General features: G+C 45.9%; 1 pseudogene; it reads left to right on the forward strand.

The window, feature by feature from the left end:
• Positions 1-8,110: 8,110 nt before the first annotated feature.
• On the forward strand, positions 8,111-8,846 carry LOC144111368 (uncharacterized; annotated as a pseudogene).
• The last annotated feature ends 8,150 nt before the right edge of the window (positions 8,847-16,996 follow it).

Genomic DNA, 16,996 nt, shown 5'->3' on the forward strand with positions numbered 1-16,996 from the left:
GTATTCGCTTATCTTCAGAAGATCAAGCGAGAATGCTGAAGCCGATTTCTGTTCGCGCCTGCCGCTATCAGTGGTCAAAGACGAAACCCAAGAAAGAGAGGAAACTTTTTATTCATCGCGGTTGCAATAAGTGCGTTTAAAGCCAGGACATTGCTCGAACAACAGCTCGGGACCCCTTGCTTTGTAAAGTGATAGATTTGATTAATGGGGGTGGCCGGCGTCTGTGACTGAAAAAGATTTGAAGCCTTTTTTTGACAGACGCAACGAGCTCACAGTTCACCAAGGTTGCATCATGTTCGGTGTGCGAGCGATCGTGGCGGCAAAGTTGCGCAACTTGCTGCTGGACGAACTCCACGAAGGGCACCGACGCATCGTGCGCAGCAAGCAACTGGCGCGCAGCTACGTGTGGTGGCCGTCCATCGAGGCGGACCTCGAGGCCTGCGCAAGTTGTCAAGAACGCTGCGAGCCGTGAAAAGCGCCCCTGCATCCTTGGCCTTTGCCGACAGCACCATGCATGGCAGCGCGTACATATAGATATCGCTGGCCCCTTTTTGCACGCAATGTTTCTTGTAGTCGTGGACGCGCACTCCAAGTGGCCGGAAGTGTTTCTTATGCGCTCGGCTACATCGGATGCTACCGTTCACAAACTGAGAGAGCTGTTTGCGCGATTTGGGTTCCTAGAAACCACTGTCACTGATAACGGCTCTATGGTGTTGCCGGCGTTGTGGAAAGATAAAACACAAATTTAAAAAGCTATTTCGCTACAGCCTTCTTTGCTAAACTCGTTGATATTTTAGGGTTTTCATGCTAGATGCTGAGAGGACAGAATACAGAGGGGTTGATAGGTGAGAGAAATACAAAATATTCTTTAAAACTTTGTTTCTTTAGGCGCCATATTTTAAGAAAATTAGGCACATATCTCAAGCACGTATGTTGATTGTGTTTATATATTTCTTGCTCCGCGAACGTGCAGAACCTGTCTTGTTTTCTGCGTCGTAATCGCAATTGCTTTTTCTTTTTTGCGATGCCTCGGTTAAATTTTTCCATTGCGCAGAGTCAGTCCATTCGTCTAGAATTGCTAAGCCGGCAACGACGCACGTGACACTCGATATTTTAATCGTACTTGCACTTGTTCTGAATGAGACTGTGTTTATACATTATTCTTTACGTAAAAAGAGGCAGACCTCTTCTGTGACTAACTTTTGCTTGGTACAGCCCTTTATCTGTCAAACAATCAGTATACAACACAAACTTTTCCGACTGGACAGTTTGTGAAATCGCTTGTGTTGAATATTAATCACCATTTGTTTAAAGTAACTTTTCTTATAACGGCCTTTTCCCAGAATAAAAGAAAAACATTAAAAAACTTTTTTTTGCAGCAGGTGAATATTTTTCCAGCGGAGATATGTTATGATCCGTTGATGCCGTTTTCCGACATATCGCCGACTCCATCCGCAGCCACAGTGCCCACGACCCTCAAGTCGTGATTCCGATGTTCCGAAACCGTTGTTTCTTCTCGTTAAAAATGAAAAACGGTTTTGAGGAAAGGAAATGGCGGACTAACTGTCTCGCATATCTCGGTGGACACCCCAACCTAGCCGTAAGCCAAGGGATAAAGGAGGGAGTGAAAGAAGAAAGGAAGAAAGAGGTGCCGTAGTGGAGGTCTCCGGAATAATTTCAACCACCTGGGGATCTTTGACGTGCACTGTCATCGCACAGCACACGGACGCCTTTTTGCGTTTCGCCTCCGCGGCCGCCGTGGTCGGGTTCGAACCTGGGTACTCCGGCTCAGTACACCTGCGCCATGTTGCGCTTTTCAAGAAGTTTCGGAATCCCACGCTGCGTTGTTATTCGTTCACATTTAGCGGGCACGTCGATCGCGCAGAGTGAAAATGTCGGCGGCGGCGGCGGCGCTCCGACGCCTCGGCGCACACCTCTACTCAGCGCACGCGAAAAAGTCTCACTTCAAGCGGCATAGTAGGCATCTGGCCCGTAAGCTAGAGACTGACTTTGAAGGATTGGAAGTGATGTCCAGTGCGATGCGAAGCACAACGAAAGAAACAAAGAACGCGGTGCATTTCAGCTGATAAAACTTGGAAATTTCATTGCTTCATCGTTTTAATTCACCACAGTGCTGAAGCCAGCCTTAATCAAGAGCTGGAATGACGACAAATGTAAAGGCCGCGATTATATTGCAGTTTTTAAATGCCTCACGTGGCCTATAACCACGCTGACATCACAGCCATCGTTCGGCTGTTGTAACCGAAACCAGAACTGCATGAAAGAAAATTCGATTATAAATTATTTAGCTTTCGTACACGAATACCACATCGTGATTTATGCATAGTAATGTCTTTCGCATCATTGTAGAGAAGAAAACATGCCACCAAAATTAGATTCCTGTTCCCCCTTAAACGATTTTGCTACATAGCAGAAGAATGGACAATTATATTAAATATTTTCATAATAGTGCCTTACAATTTTTCAATTTTGAAAATTTTTGTCTGAGAATATTGGACATGAGTTCGCTGTCGGCGGACGTCTGAAAGCGGATATCTGCCGGACATCCTTGGGTTCAGTAGCAGCAAACCTTGTTTATTGTTATGAAAAACATACGGCAGACGTCCCGGGAACATTCCGAGCAGCTCGAAAACGTTCGTATCTTAATAAAAAGCGCTGTATGCGGCGGATAATTGTGGTTCATTGGGTGCATGGTGTGGAAATCAATCTTTTGGGCTTTATATACAAAGATTTCTGTATGTAGGTGCCGGAAAAAAATTTCCCATGCGCGAACTACTCTCATATTGCAGCGAAAACATCGTTATTATGATGAACATTCTTTGAGAAGCAATTTTACACCGGAATTTACCTAAGTTTTCTGGAATCAATGAAAAACTGCTCTTGGCTCTAGAACGGTTCTCGCAGAGGTGAGCAGAGGAGCGATCAAGCAACCGACGTCCCTATTCTCGTCTGTTATATCACCGCTCTCACCAGACACAAGATTCGTGGTAGTCGGAACAAGTAAACATTACAGCCTTTCCGGCAGGGAGCGAACAGAGAGCTACCGAAGTTGTCGGAACAGACTAGAAAGGAAACGACACCGAAAACAAGGTTGACATAAAAGCGACGAGTGGTCGTTTATTAGTACGCGCAGCTGCGGTCTCAGTACTTGGTGTTTTTTAGTAAGAGAAGCGATGACAGTGTTTTTTTCATGAATGAATGAATGAATGAATGAATGAATGAATGAATGAATGAATGAATGAATGAATGAATGAACTTTATTCCCGTCATCATGGGGCCTCACAGTCGAGGCGCAGCAAATAGGAGGGGGTGCCTCCCAGCCGGCTCTCAGCACCGGAGACCGCGGAGACGTTCTTGTAGTAAGCTGCCTCCGCCTGACGGATGATGAGTCTTTGTTGATCCGGGTCGTCGCTCCGGATCAGCTCTTACCAGGTGGCAAGGTCTGGGATGCTTTGTGATTTAGCCCTAGGAGAATCCTGACACTCCCAAATTAAGTGATTTTGCGAAGTTATTCTGTGGCTGCTACTCTAGAGCTCAGTCTTCACCTTGTAGCATAGAGTACAGAAAGAGTCTGCTGACCTGAAGCCTCCTCCAGGCCCTGCACTCTTTTGGAGTGAGTGGCCTATCCGGAAGTGACAGTGTTCTCCTATCCAGTCTAGGTGTTTCGGTTACTTCTTTATACGCTATCAGAGGGTCTTTATTCCCACTCAGAGGCACTTCCAGAGCAGCTCGGATGTATAATTCTCGAGCGAGGCTGTGAGCAGCCTCATTCCCCGGAATGCCCTCATGAGCAGGAAGCCATATGAGGGAGACCTCTTTGCTTGAGGGGTATCTTCTTAGTAATTTGGTGACTTGACTGGAGACCACCCCCTTACAAAAGTTGTGAACAGCTGCCTTACTGTCAGACAAGATGATCTTGGCTTTGGTACTCACGCACGCTAGGGCAATAGCAGCCTCCTCTGCCACTGATGCATTCCTAGTATTAATCGATGCTACAGTCACTTTCTCCCCATTCCCATCAACGGCGGCAATGACGGAGGCGCCATCGGACCCACAGGCTACGTCGCAGAAGGCGATGTTACTACCCGGCGGGTCCCGGGCAAGATTGTTCATTATAGTTCGAGCTCTAAGTCTTCTCCTTTCTTTATCATGCTCCGGATGCATGTTCTTAGCAGAGATGGGCAAATGCCCTAATTTTTACTTTTCCTCCCTCACCCTCACGTTTGAATCCATAGCCCTCCCTCACCCCCGCCCTCATTTTGAAAAGTTATCCGGACCTCCCTCACCCTCACCCTAACTTCGAGAAATTTGCTGGCCCTCACTCGTCCTCGCATCGTCCGCCCTCCCCTACCCTCACCCTCACTAACAGTTGTTTTAAAACTCTAATTATACTTTGTAGTCGGCAACGTCTAGCGATATTACTCAGTAATAAACATATAAGACAAGCCCTCATGGTATTGTTGGACGAGAGGCTAGATGCTTAAATTTGTGTGTGTGCGTGCGTGCGTGCGTGCGTGTGTGTGTGTGTGTGTGTGCGTGTTAGTGCGTGCGTGTGCTTGCGTGTGCGTGTGCGTGCGTGTGCCAGCGGCGACCGAGAAGGTGTGCGGCTTCCCGCGTTTCGTGTTCGCCTCTTGTACCTCCAGCGTGCAGAAACTACGTCTTCCCCAGGGACCTTCACCCTGAAAACTGGCTCTCTAAAACAGGACTTCATAACAGGCAGCTCAGGAGTACAAATCGTGCAATCAACCTCGTCTTCAGACCGTGCATCTTGCCCTTCCCCGCCCTCCCCTCATCATGTGTTCCCTCCCTCGCACTCACCTCATCGTGTCTTTCCTCCCTCACCCTCGTCCTCACGAAATTTCATGCTCCCATCCTCCCTCACCTCATGAGGTGAGGGTGAAGATGCCTTTATGATTGCTCGCCCTCGTGAGGATGTCCATCTCTGGTTCTTAGGAATACTGGCAGTTTTGAGATGCTTCCGGATGTCTAAGGGGATTAGTTCTCTTAAGGAGATTATACAGTGTACGCGGGTTTCCTCTCGCTCTTTCCTAGATCAATGCATAAATGACCTAGGAGAGAGCGAGAGGAAGCCCTCTATTCTGTTTTGTCAGCAAGCATACTCAGCCGATTTTTGAAGTAACCGCGCTTAACGCTATCCGGGACGTCGGTTGCCTCGCCGTCCGACATATGGCGCCACGTGTCAGGTCTACTCAAGGAGGATATATAAAACTTGCTGGAGTGGAGAGGGCGCGCTCCGACCGAAGCCTTCGTCCGCCATCTTACCAGAGGCAGAAAGCGCGCTCGGCGCCAGCGGCACCGGCTCGCGCTGCCGTTTTCGTGAGTTGGTCTGCAGTGCAAGTTGATGTGAGGGGCATGTAAACTCCATCGATTTGATTATGGTTGCCTCTTGCGTTGCCTACGGATGTGCGAACAGGCTGAAGAAGGGTTGTGGCCTCACGTTTCACCTGTAAGTATACGACAACACGTTCATTGAGCCACTACGCTCGCGTTGCCGATGGATGTCAACTGATAAGTTGTGTTTGTGTGCAACGACTAATAGTCCTGGAATTGCCGACAGGTTTGCAAAAGATCTGGAGCTGCGGAGCCTGTGGGAGCGGGCTGTTCGCCGTGAAAGGTGGCATGCGAAAGATGGAGATCGCCTTTGCTGTGTGCATTTCGCGCCGCAGTGCTTCGACCGCACCGGACAGACAACGCGACCGCGTGCGGGTAGTGTTCCTTCTGTGTTCCCTGCGTTTCCGGAGCATCTACAGAAGCCCGTGAGTATGTTAGAACGTCGCGCGATGTATTTGTGGCGGTCTCGTTTTCGTTGAAAAGAAGTGGCCGTGATAAGCCGGATAAAAATCAACACTGTGTGCCCTGCCAGCTGCAAAAGCGAGAAATGCGACTGAGTTTCTCGAGCTCATTAGACCGCGGATGTCGTTTTCAACTAATGTCATTAAATTTACCATTGTCGCATCTAATGAAGGGCATTACCTTTGAATGACATTCTATGAAAATTACATCAAATTTTCCGTCTGGCAGGGTCGCCTCAGCTAGGCTGTAACCATGACATTGGATAGAGACCGCTATTGCGCCTAGAGTTTGCACAGCTTCAATTTTTTTTTTTCGTTTTCATAGGATAAAAAGTACGAAAACTGCTACTCATAACCGTAGGCTGCAGATGCGGCTTCAGTCTGCAAATCTGTTCAGTAAGCGCGCGTCGGTGGTGACGTGAAGAGATCTAATTAATATGCAAGCTCAGATACTAAACAAAATAAACAGGCTAATGATTTGAAAAGATGCTTAAGCGAAATTTGAAAATAACATACATCCACCTTTATGAAGCAGTAAGTTTTGGTAGCAAACGAGGCATAGCTTTACAACTGCTCTTATTTTTCTCTGACTTGAGACTCATGAGATGTACATATGGCGTCTATTTCAGGTGAAAAGGAAGCGTCCAGGCCCCAAGCATGAAGACACCCCAGCCAATAACTGCTCACCGCAGCATGAAAAGTCTGAAGCTGAAGAAGAGCCACCTGTGCCTTCACCCACCAAACAATGGTACAAAGAAAAAGAAAAAGTCAGTGCCTCTGAGGAAGAAATAACTCAGCTGAAAAAGAAAGTTAAAACTTTGCAGCAAACGAAGCGAAGACTCAAAAAGAGAAATGAGACAGCGCAAGAAATTATCAAGGAAATCAGAGATCAAAAACTCCTTTCAGAAGAAGGATCACAGGTGTTCACGTCTTCATTTTCAAGTGATATTCAGCAGCTTCTGAACAGAGCGGGCAACAAGCAAAAGGGTGTATACACACCCGAGCGCCGCGCGTTCGCGCTGACTTTGCATTTTTATTCCCCGGCCGCGTATGACTACGTCAGGTCCAAATTCAATGATGCCCTTCCTTCACAGCGGACACTTAGGCAATGGTATCGCTCAGTCCACGGAGCTCCTGGCTTTACAGATGAAGCATTTTGCTTCCTTCAAAAATTTACACAATCACGGAATGAGCCATTCTACTGCGCTCTGATCGTGGACGACATGGCCATAAGAAAACATGTAGAACTTGTTGGAAACAAAATAGTCGGGTATGTGGACTTTGGAACAGGGCTAGATGACGACAGTCTCCCTGAAGCGAGAAATGTGTGTGTGTACATGATTGTTGGTGTAAATGTCAGAATCAAGATGCCTGTCGCTTACTTTTTGATCGACACACTCACTGGTGCCGAGAGGGCGGAGCTGACTAAGCAGTGCATTGACAAGCTTGAGTCAGTGCATGCTAATGTCATCTCTCTTACATTTGATGGTGCCTCCTCTAACTTCACTATGGCGAAATGTTTAGGCGCTGAGCTTCTACCGTGTTCTCACCGGTTTTCTACAAGCTTTGTCAACCCTGCTGACTGCACCAAAAACATTCAGTTTATCTTAGATGCCTGTCACATGATTAAGCTTCTGCGGAACTCATTGGCAACTGTAAGCCACCTTATTGACATGGAAGGAAATCACGTGAAGTGGACTTATATACTGGCATTGGAGGCATTGCAACGTGGAGAAGGGTTGCGGCTTGGAAACAAGCTCACAAAGGTGCATGTCCAGTGGGAAAAGCAAAAAATGAAAGTACGATATGCAGTACAAGCGTTGAGTGCTTCAGTTGCTGACGCCTTGGACTTCTGCGAACAAGTGCTCAAGCTGCCACAGTTCAAGGGTGCCACTGCAACAGCTAAGTTCATTAGGCTCTTTGATCGCTTGTTCGACATCATGAACTCTCGAAACCCACTTGCAAGGTCCTATAAGGCACCTCTTCGCAAGCAGAATGAAGCCAACAGGAAGCTATTCTTTTCCGAGGCCCGTGCCTACATACAAGGGCTAAGAGACCCGGCAGGGCGTCCAGTAATAGAAGGGCTGAAGAAAACTGGGTTCATTGGATTTTTGGTGTGCATGACCAGCACAGAAAAATTGTTCGATGAGCTTGTTCGCAAGGATCAGCTGAAATACTTGCTGACGTACAAGCTTAGCCAAGATCACGCCGAAAACTTCTTCGGGTCCATACGTGCACGAGGGGGTCATAACAACAACCCAACCGCTGCGCAGTTCATGGCTGCATACAAGCGTCTGTTGGTTCAGACAGAAGTGACTTCATCAAACTCTGGAAACTGCTCCCAAGACATAGTCTCAATTCTAAATCCAACAACTACAGGAGCTTTGGTAGGTGAAAACAGCATGCTTACTGATATGCGCAGGTCATCAATCCTGCAGGCCGACGACCACGACTATACCCATCGCATTGACTGCCCAGAAAGCCTGTCAGCTTTTGTCGGTGCTGTTGTGCCGTACATTGCAGGTTTCGTCGTTCAGAAAGTTCGTTCAACGGTAACATGTGAACTGTGCATCGCAGCCCTGCACTCGGATGAACTGGCACCTTTAATTAGGCAAAAGAGCCGAGGTGGACGCATTTCGCCGTCACAAGACGTCGTTGGCCTGTGTGAAGCAGTTGAAAAGGGGCTGTGACGGCTACAGGCAGAATATGATACTATTAAAATGGTGACGGTAAGATCAAAACACCTCATTCTTGAAGTCCTGGGCACCTGCACAGAGAGAAACTGGTTCCAGAGACTGGAGGACCACATCCTTGATCTTGATCCACTTGATAACCATATTTATATTTTGTGCAAAAAAATCGCTGAAGAATATATAAAAGTGAGAATACACCACATGACGAAAGAACGAAACCGTGAACTCATCAAAAACAAAGTGAGACCACTTTTGTCGAGGGTGATTATTTTCAATCACCAGTAGGGTGTTTGTCATGGTGTTCTTGACTGTTTGTGAGATATTCTCCTTAATATCTGCTCATTTGAACCGCCTTCTGCATATCAGTTGGCTGCTGGTTGATGGTAAATAAACGACTACAACTAGAACCGCACATTCGCATTCCTTTCTAAATGGGAGCAGCTGCATCAGCAAAGCGAGAAAGCGCGAGCGCAGCTGCATTACGCTTTTCTCCTTAATATTTGTACAGTTACACTGCCTTTTACATGCCAGTTTTCTGCTAGCTGATGGAAAATAAATGCATATAACTAGAACCACTCGTTTTTGTTGCTCTGTAAATGCGAGCAACGTTATCCGCAGCGCGGAAAAGCACGAGCGCGGCAGTGCTAAGCTTTTCTGCTTAATATTTGAGCTGGAAAAATGCCTTGTACATGGCAGTTTCCCTCTGGTTGACGAAAAATAGACGTTTAATACTAGAACCGCTCGTTAGCGTTGCTTTGTAAACGCGAAAAAGCGCGGCTGCGCTATGCTTTTCTCCTTAATATTTCCACGTTAAATAGCCTTCATCACGCCAGTTGGCTGCTATAGTTAATGGGAGATTACCGTTTACAACCAGAAGCACTTGTTTTCATTGGTTTCTGAATGCAAGCGCCTTCATGAGCAGCGCGAAAAAGTAGAAGCGCGGACAGGCGCGGCTGCCTTTTGCCTCTGGTAAGATGGCCGCCGGCCGTTCGGCGCGGCTTCACCCTTGCCCATAGGCGCTTATAGGCGGCTTCCACTCCAGCAAGTTTTATATATCCTCCTTGGGTCTACTGTTGGGCTCGCCTCTGCGAAAACTAGTACCTGCAGAGACCCAGTGAACCGCAGGCGTCCGAAGAATGTACGGAGGACGTCCGCAACCGGATGTCCGCGGAACGACGAGTTAGATCTTGAATGTGGACTGCGGACACCGTCTGTGATGACCGGCGCGTGCAAACAAAAAGGCGGCCGAATGAACGTCACACGTTCGTACACGTTTCCGTCATTATGACGTCCTGTGGATGCGAAAGACGGATGAAAGTTTGCAAGAGACATCCACGGACGATTTAGATGTCACTTGACGCCCGACGGACATGGTCACCCCAGCTTGGATGTTCGGCCCGTTTTTTTTTTTTTCTGTCGCAGTTAGTTCCCGGATGCCCGTTTGGGTCATTCGATACAAGGCCACAGATCACGTGAAATTTATCCGTCAGGCGTCTGAAAGCGAAAATACGACTGTTTTTGTGGCTTTAATAATACTTTAAGCCTGGGCGGGCTCCTAAAGGTGGGGGAGAAAAATCAGAAAAGGGTACAGATGGTTAACAATACGTCTAACATAAAAAATTACCTGAAAATAAAAAAAAACTGCACAAGCAGGAAACGACAAACATTTGTTATAGCTAGTTAGTAAAAAGAAATGCGGGCGGCATACACATATGCGGCACACATCTCGTATGTCTTTTCTGAACATAAATTTCGTTTTTTATTTGCCTCAATACAGAAATAGAGATACGTACATGTTCCTAAACTTAAACAGCAGCAGACCTTGCGGCGTAGACGAATTAAAACCCGAACCTATCCAGAACCTCTTGCAGCTTCTTTTTACGTTAGTCAATCGCTGTCTCACATATCCCATTATTATCAGTTCTGGCACATTCCGTGAAAAACTAAAAATCCCGAAGGTATCTGCTATATTAAAGGTGGTAACCAGGGGACCTGAATAATTAAGGGGTAATTCCGGTTCTCCCAATAATTTCTTAAGTTTTCGAAGAAATTATGATGTACGTTTTTAAAACTTTTTTCTAAAAACAAGACGTTATAACAAAAGAACAGTACGCCTTTCGAAAGTAGAACTCCACGTAAGTGGCATTTCTGAACGTTAAAAACAAAATACTTGAGAACTTCGAACACAAACTAATATGGGTGACTTTATCAACTTCAAGAAAACCTTCAAAAGTCAGGCAAGGTTTATTAGTGCCAACATTCCAACAGTTCCAGCAGACGATGGTCCAATGGAAGACGTTACTGGGACCCCTGATAAATTATTGCAGCGAAGGAAATAACAGCGTAGTTAACGGATGGTTATAAAATGCGAAAAATAACATATCAGTACTTACAAAAACAAAGTAACATGAGAATAACACAGGTAACAAGCTTACAAAAAGAATAAAACATTACAATTCCAACAAAAATACCTCTTTAATATAACCTACAGGGCAGAAACGTGGTGGCTAATGAAAAGGGTTCAGCTTAAGCTAAGGACAACGCAGCGAGCCATGGAAAGAAAAATGATAGGTGTAACTTTAACGGACCGGAAGCGGGCAGAGTGGGTGAGGGAACGAACGCGGCTTAATGACATCCTAGTCTAACTCAAGTGGAAGAAATGGGTTTGAACAGGACACGTAATGCGAAGGCAAGATAACCGTTGGTCCTTTAATGTGGCGGAGTGGATTCAAATAGAAAGCAAGCGTAGCAGGGGGTGGCAGAAGGATAGGTGGGCGGATGAGATTAAGAAGTTTGCGGGTATACGGGTGGGCGCAGCTGGCAAAGGACAGAGTTAATTGCATAATCATGGGAGAGGCCTTTGCCCTGCAGTCTGCAGTGTAGTCAGGCTGACGATGATGATGAATACAAGCAAGGAGACTGCGGTTTTTATTGTGAATGGCAATGTGTTCCAAAATGAAATGGCTGCAAAAGACGATGTGATTTTCCTGTAATTTGTGTGAATCTTGGCGAGTATAAAATTGTTACTTTCCAGACAGGCACGCACGCTGGTGCGTGCCTGTCAGTATGAAGCGTCCACCTTCCAGCGCCCCGATCAGATCGCGGCGGATCGAGACAACCGGCAGACGTGAAATTAGAGAACCTACCAAATTCTACCTGCCTCAGTTGCACAAGGCCCAGGTTGGGCTCCTTATAGCGTTCACGCCGTAAAATGGGACGCTGGAAGCAAACCCCACCACGTGCCTTCCTATCTCAGCTGCGTAGCTCGCCTGTGGAATCGGAGTCATGAGGTGGGCATCACAGCGTAGTCCGACTACAAAACTAACTTCTCAGAAGTCATCGGTCGTCCGGCTGTCAGGACGGTCTGCGCCGAAGAACGCTTGCGTGTGTAGTCACACGTCAGTAAGAACTTTACAAGTTTTATCGAGAATTTCATCATCATCATCATCACCACCAGCCTGACTACGCCCGCTGTAGGACAAGAAGGCCTCTTCTATATCTCTTGAATTAACCCTGTCCTGTGTCAGCTGCGGCCACCTTATTGCCGCAATCTTGTTAATCTCATCCAGCCACCTAACTTTCTGCCGCCCCCTGCTACGCTTGCCTTCTCTTGGAGTCCACTCCGTTGCCCTTAAGAACCAGCGGTTATCTTGCCTTCGCATCACATGCCCTGCCCAAGCCCATTTCTTCTTCATTTCTAATAGGTTGTCATTAAGTTGCGTTTGTTCCCTGACTCATTCTGCCCTCTTCCTGTCTCTTAACGTCACACATATATCATTTTTCTTTCCATGGCTCGCTGCGTTGTTCTTAACCTAAGCTGAACCCTTTTCGTTAGCCTCCACGTTTCTGCCCCGTAGGTGAGTACAAGCAAGATATACAGCTGTTGTACACTTCCCGCTTGAGGGAAATTGGTAAACTGCCATTCATGACCTGAAAGAACCTACCAAATGCGCTCCACCCCATTCTTATTCTTCTAGTTATTTCCCTCTCGTGATTCAGATCTGCGGTCAGTATACCGGCCCTATGTGGACGTGTTCTCTTACCGCTTACAGCACGTCGCTGCTAAGTGTAAACTGCTGGTTCCTTCCGAGATTGTTGAACATTACTTCGCTTTTCGGCATATTAATTTTTAGACTTACAGTACTGCTCTGCTTGTTTAACTAATTGATAATGTTTTGCAATTCATCTCCTGAGTGACTTAGCAAGGCAACGTCATCAGCGAATCGCAGATTACTAAGGTGGGGCTTAAGTGTCCCCTCCAACTGAATAATGAAAGAGTGAACATCTGCTTTCACACGTCTACTCGGTTTAACTGCGTTAAATCCCTACCACTTTTTAAAAATATAACTGTTCTTCCATTGGGATACCGCCGTATACCTTAGGATACTGCACTTTTTAAACAGAAGGACAGTTTTTAAATCCCGTATCTTTGGTTAAAAATATTCAAAGCACAGCATAATATTTTTTCTAAGATAGTATAGTATAAGTGTGTTGCTTATAGTGCCCCCTCCCCCTAAACCATTAACCCATGGAAAAATTTGATTAAAAAAAGAAAAAAAATTCTTTTTATCCAGAGAGGTGTTTGTGGAAAATCTTGTACAGACATCCAAATGTGCGCCCTAACCAGTGAGCCACCGTGGCGGGCCCGCACATTTGGATTAAATTTTTTTTTAAATTTAATCCAAATGTGCGGGCAAGTTCCCCACTTGGGTTTTTTACGTGCGCACACCACCTCAGGTCTTCGTTAAACATACCCTAAAAAAAAAGTTTAAAGGAGTTCACTGCGGGGCTAGTTGGTTGTCAGACGTTATAAAAGAATTTTAGCTGCAATACTAGGCACAAGAAAGAAGGCGCCCGTGTTGTCTTCTTTCTAGTGTACAGAAATCGCTGAAATGTTTTTATAATTTTTAAAAAAGTTTTGCTTCTGAACCTGACATGTATGTGTCCTCGAGTTCACCCTCAGTATGCGGGGATTGGATGGCCGCAGCTGGCACAGGACAGGCTTAACTGGAGAGGTATGGGAGAGATCTTTGCACTGGAGTTGGTGTAGTCAGGCTGATGATGATGGTTAACCTAAAGCGCGGCAAACACGAACTTAAGAGCGCTTGTCCGTCGCCTTTCTTACGTCCCTGTGTTTGCCGCGCTTTACGTTTGCTATGGATTATCAAGTAGTCCGCAGCCGCACCTTTGATGATGATGCTATGTAAAGGTTTTCCGGCAGGACGAACTATGACATACATGGCTTTCGAGGCATTTAAATCTAATCAATTTCTGCTTAACCACTGTGAAAGGTGCGCAGTGTAGCTATTTATCGAAGATTCTAGTGTCAGTAACGTGTGTGAAGAGAAGCAGATAACAGTATCATCTGCATAATTATAACTTAGGCGAGCTAGCTACCCTGACACCGTCATTGAAATAAATAAGAAAGAAAAATGGGTTCAATATTGATCCTTGCGGTACTCCTTGCTTTATTGTCGCGCACACTGATAAAACATCAATATTTTAGCCATCTGAAATCGATAATTCACATAAATATTCAGAATGTCTTGTCCAATGCCTCGAACAGCGTATCTGGATAATTTGTTGAAAAATAAATCGAACTGTCTGGAATAAAATACCTTATTAATATGTAAAGACAAATCTAGAGTATGTTTTCTATCTTTCGTGCTTTCAGTTATTCCTGTTCAGTCTGCTGGTGCTTCCCAAAATCATACCAACATTCAGTTATTGCTCGATGGTTTTGAAAGAAAAACTAACCTGGGATTAGCAATGTTTCCAAATGCTTTAGATATTGCAGGAAGTACTGAAATAGGCCAGTAGTTAACGATTACATCTCCATCTTTGAATATTGCGGTCACTCCCTAATACGACAAGAAATTAAGTTAAATGGTTATTCTAAATTGCTGAAAAAATCGCTGATCAGTTTCCACTCTTGCAGCTCACTTAATTAATAATTGATTGCATTGCCTTTTAGGGTTTCATTAGACGTAGGCGGTTTATTTGTTGAGAGGACACATTGGTTGTGGTATCTGGCGTGCTCGCTTCAGTGGCTCTGAGGCACAAGGTAGGTTTATACGCGCTACAGGATGCCAGGCCATGGCGAACAGTCACGTATAATCCAGATTGACTTACCTGCGAGATGCAGCTGCCGGTGCTTGTTTGCTGTAAGAGCCACTTTAAAAGCGAATATATTGTACCGTATATATGCCCGTGTTAAGGAGCTCACTAGACACCTTTGTCATGCGATAGAACCGACGACAAGAGGCTCTTTCGCACGACAGAGTTGCGTCGAGCGACAGAAATACGACAGAAAACTGTCGTGTGTTTTGATCGGGACGGCCATTTTAAACCATGTTTGCGTGATCGCCATAGTCCTCCGGCTTGTAATTTACGTTTTATTGGTATGCGTTGTTAATAGCCGTGGCTGTTGGTACGAGTGGAGTGAGCAAAAAAAAAATAGGGCATAGAAAACCACATTTGTTCGACTCACCTGCTTGCAGGGTGCGTTTGGGCGAAAATACTACACCAAAATTAGGTCTGTTTCTGCAGCATTTTAATGAAATGTAATATTGGTACTTTCAGAGTGGTTTTTGAATGCAGTGAATATTTATTCAAATGCGGCGCTCTAAAAATAGACGAAAAATTACAAAATGACGCATATTTGACCCTCAGTAGCTTCCCGTCTAAGCGACAAAAAGCAAGCATATTGGAAACATTTGCGGGACGCATAATTTGTTAAGTGTGCAAATTTTTTATAGCTGCACCCAAGACTTCCTTAGTTATGTGGTTCAAAGTTAACCATCATCGTGAAAACTGGTCCATGGACGTCTGGTACTTAATGGCCAGTAGGTAAGGCCATCTAACATAGCGAGATGTCAATTTCGGAGATATCTCTCAGAGATCATATCACCCGTGTCCTGCAATGATAGGTGCCAATTTATCAGCGTAATTCGATCAACTTCGTTCTTTACGGGAAAGACTTCGAGGCACCGAGGAGCCTAAAGGCAGCGGCAATGCAAAATTCTGTGATGTCGGCGTGGTCAACTGAAATCAGTCGCGAAGGCGTGGCCCGAAGGCACACTTGAACGAACTGCCAGCTACATCAGCCTAAGGCGAATGGGGTGCATCAGGCACGACTACAAAAGAGAAAAATTGGCAGTGGGTTAACTTGGCTAACCCTGGAGTTCAGGGAAAAGCAAAGACGCCTGCTCAGCATCTGCGGCTAGTCCATGGCAGCTCCACTACACGCTCGCGACAGCCGTTCTATATTGTATACCCACACGACCACGTGGATATGACGTGGTATCACATGGTCTTACGACCCCCCCCCCCCATCGGATGTCGTCACGTGGCTCCTCATCACCCCAACGGATGTTCTTAAGGTCAAAGGTCCACCCGAAGGTCACCCAATGTCAAAGGTCAACTAAAGGTCATGGGTAAAGGTCAGGGGTTCGACACCATGACTGTGCCACATATGCTCACACACGGCTAAAGTGGTTGGGGTGAAGGTCGTTCAAGGTCATTCTCCGGCCTACGCGACGACTGCTTTACCCAGCGAAGTGAAGCTTTTCGCTTAAAAAATGTGACGTATAGGCACGAGTTTTAGTAAAACTGATCCCTCGATCTCCCCAGTACGGAAAGATTGCCGGGTGGGCCGCGGAGTCCTACCGAGGTGCTAGCCTGACGGTTCTTGATGTGTATATTCTGTTTTTACTAATTTTATACCAACATGACTTTCTGTCCTTTGACTTTTCCATCCCAATCCCGAAGGTCTTTGTAATACTACTCAATGTTTTCAGGCCTTGTTCTTGACTCGATTGCTGGTTTCAAAGCGTAGGAGCTTAAATAACACGCATAAATTCAATTCACTCGGGATAAAACTCGCCGGCTGCGCAAGGTCTGTCTTGCAGTCTAGTTACCCGCAAAAACAATTCAAAACCCATCCTAAAAATTTGTGTTCTAATGACGTCACTTTTTGCGCCACTTCGAAAAAATTAAGTCCCCACTCCTTCCAGTCAATTAAAAGGGCGCTGATTCGCCAAATATATCACCTTATTTTGTACAAATGGGCCTTTCCTGAAGTTACACTGCCAGGCCCGATAGAATATTTTAGGGGGGGTGGGAGGGGGGAGATTCAGTTAATACCATCATTGAACTACAAAGGTCCGCTCTGTAGTAAAATTTTCCCTTTGCAACCTCCTGAATGTCATCGGTATTCTGACAGGACAGAGGTCCAGTAACTCGGCCTATGGCGACAACGAGTGTAATGTGCCACTCAAGACCTGATCACCTACCGGAATCACATACGAGCACCATTATGAAAGAATGCCTTACCCTTAACCAAGACTGCCGGGGTTCTTTTGACACTGTGTTGAAACTTAACAGTAAACCTGGACGCTTTTAAAAAGGAAATTTAAGAAGGCTCGACGATCCACTTCAATTCTGCTTCAGTCTAATTCACTTAGTTTT

This window comes from Amblyomma americanum, chromosome 11 (assembly GCF_052857255.1).
Source record: "Amblyomma americanum isolate KBUSLIRL-KWMA chromosome 11, ASM5285725v1, whole genome shotgun sequence".
Taxonomy (NCBI): domain Eukaryota; kingdom Metazoa; phylum Arthropoda; class Arachnida; order Ixodida; family Ixodidae; genus Amblyomma; species Amblyomma americanum.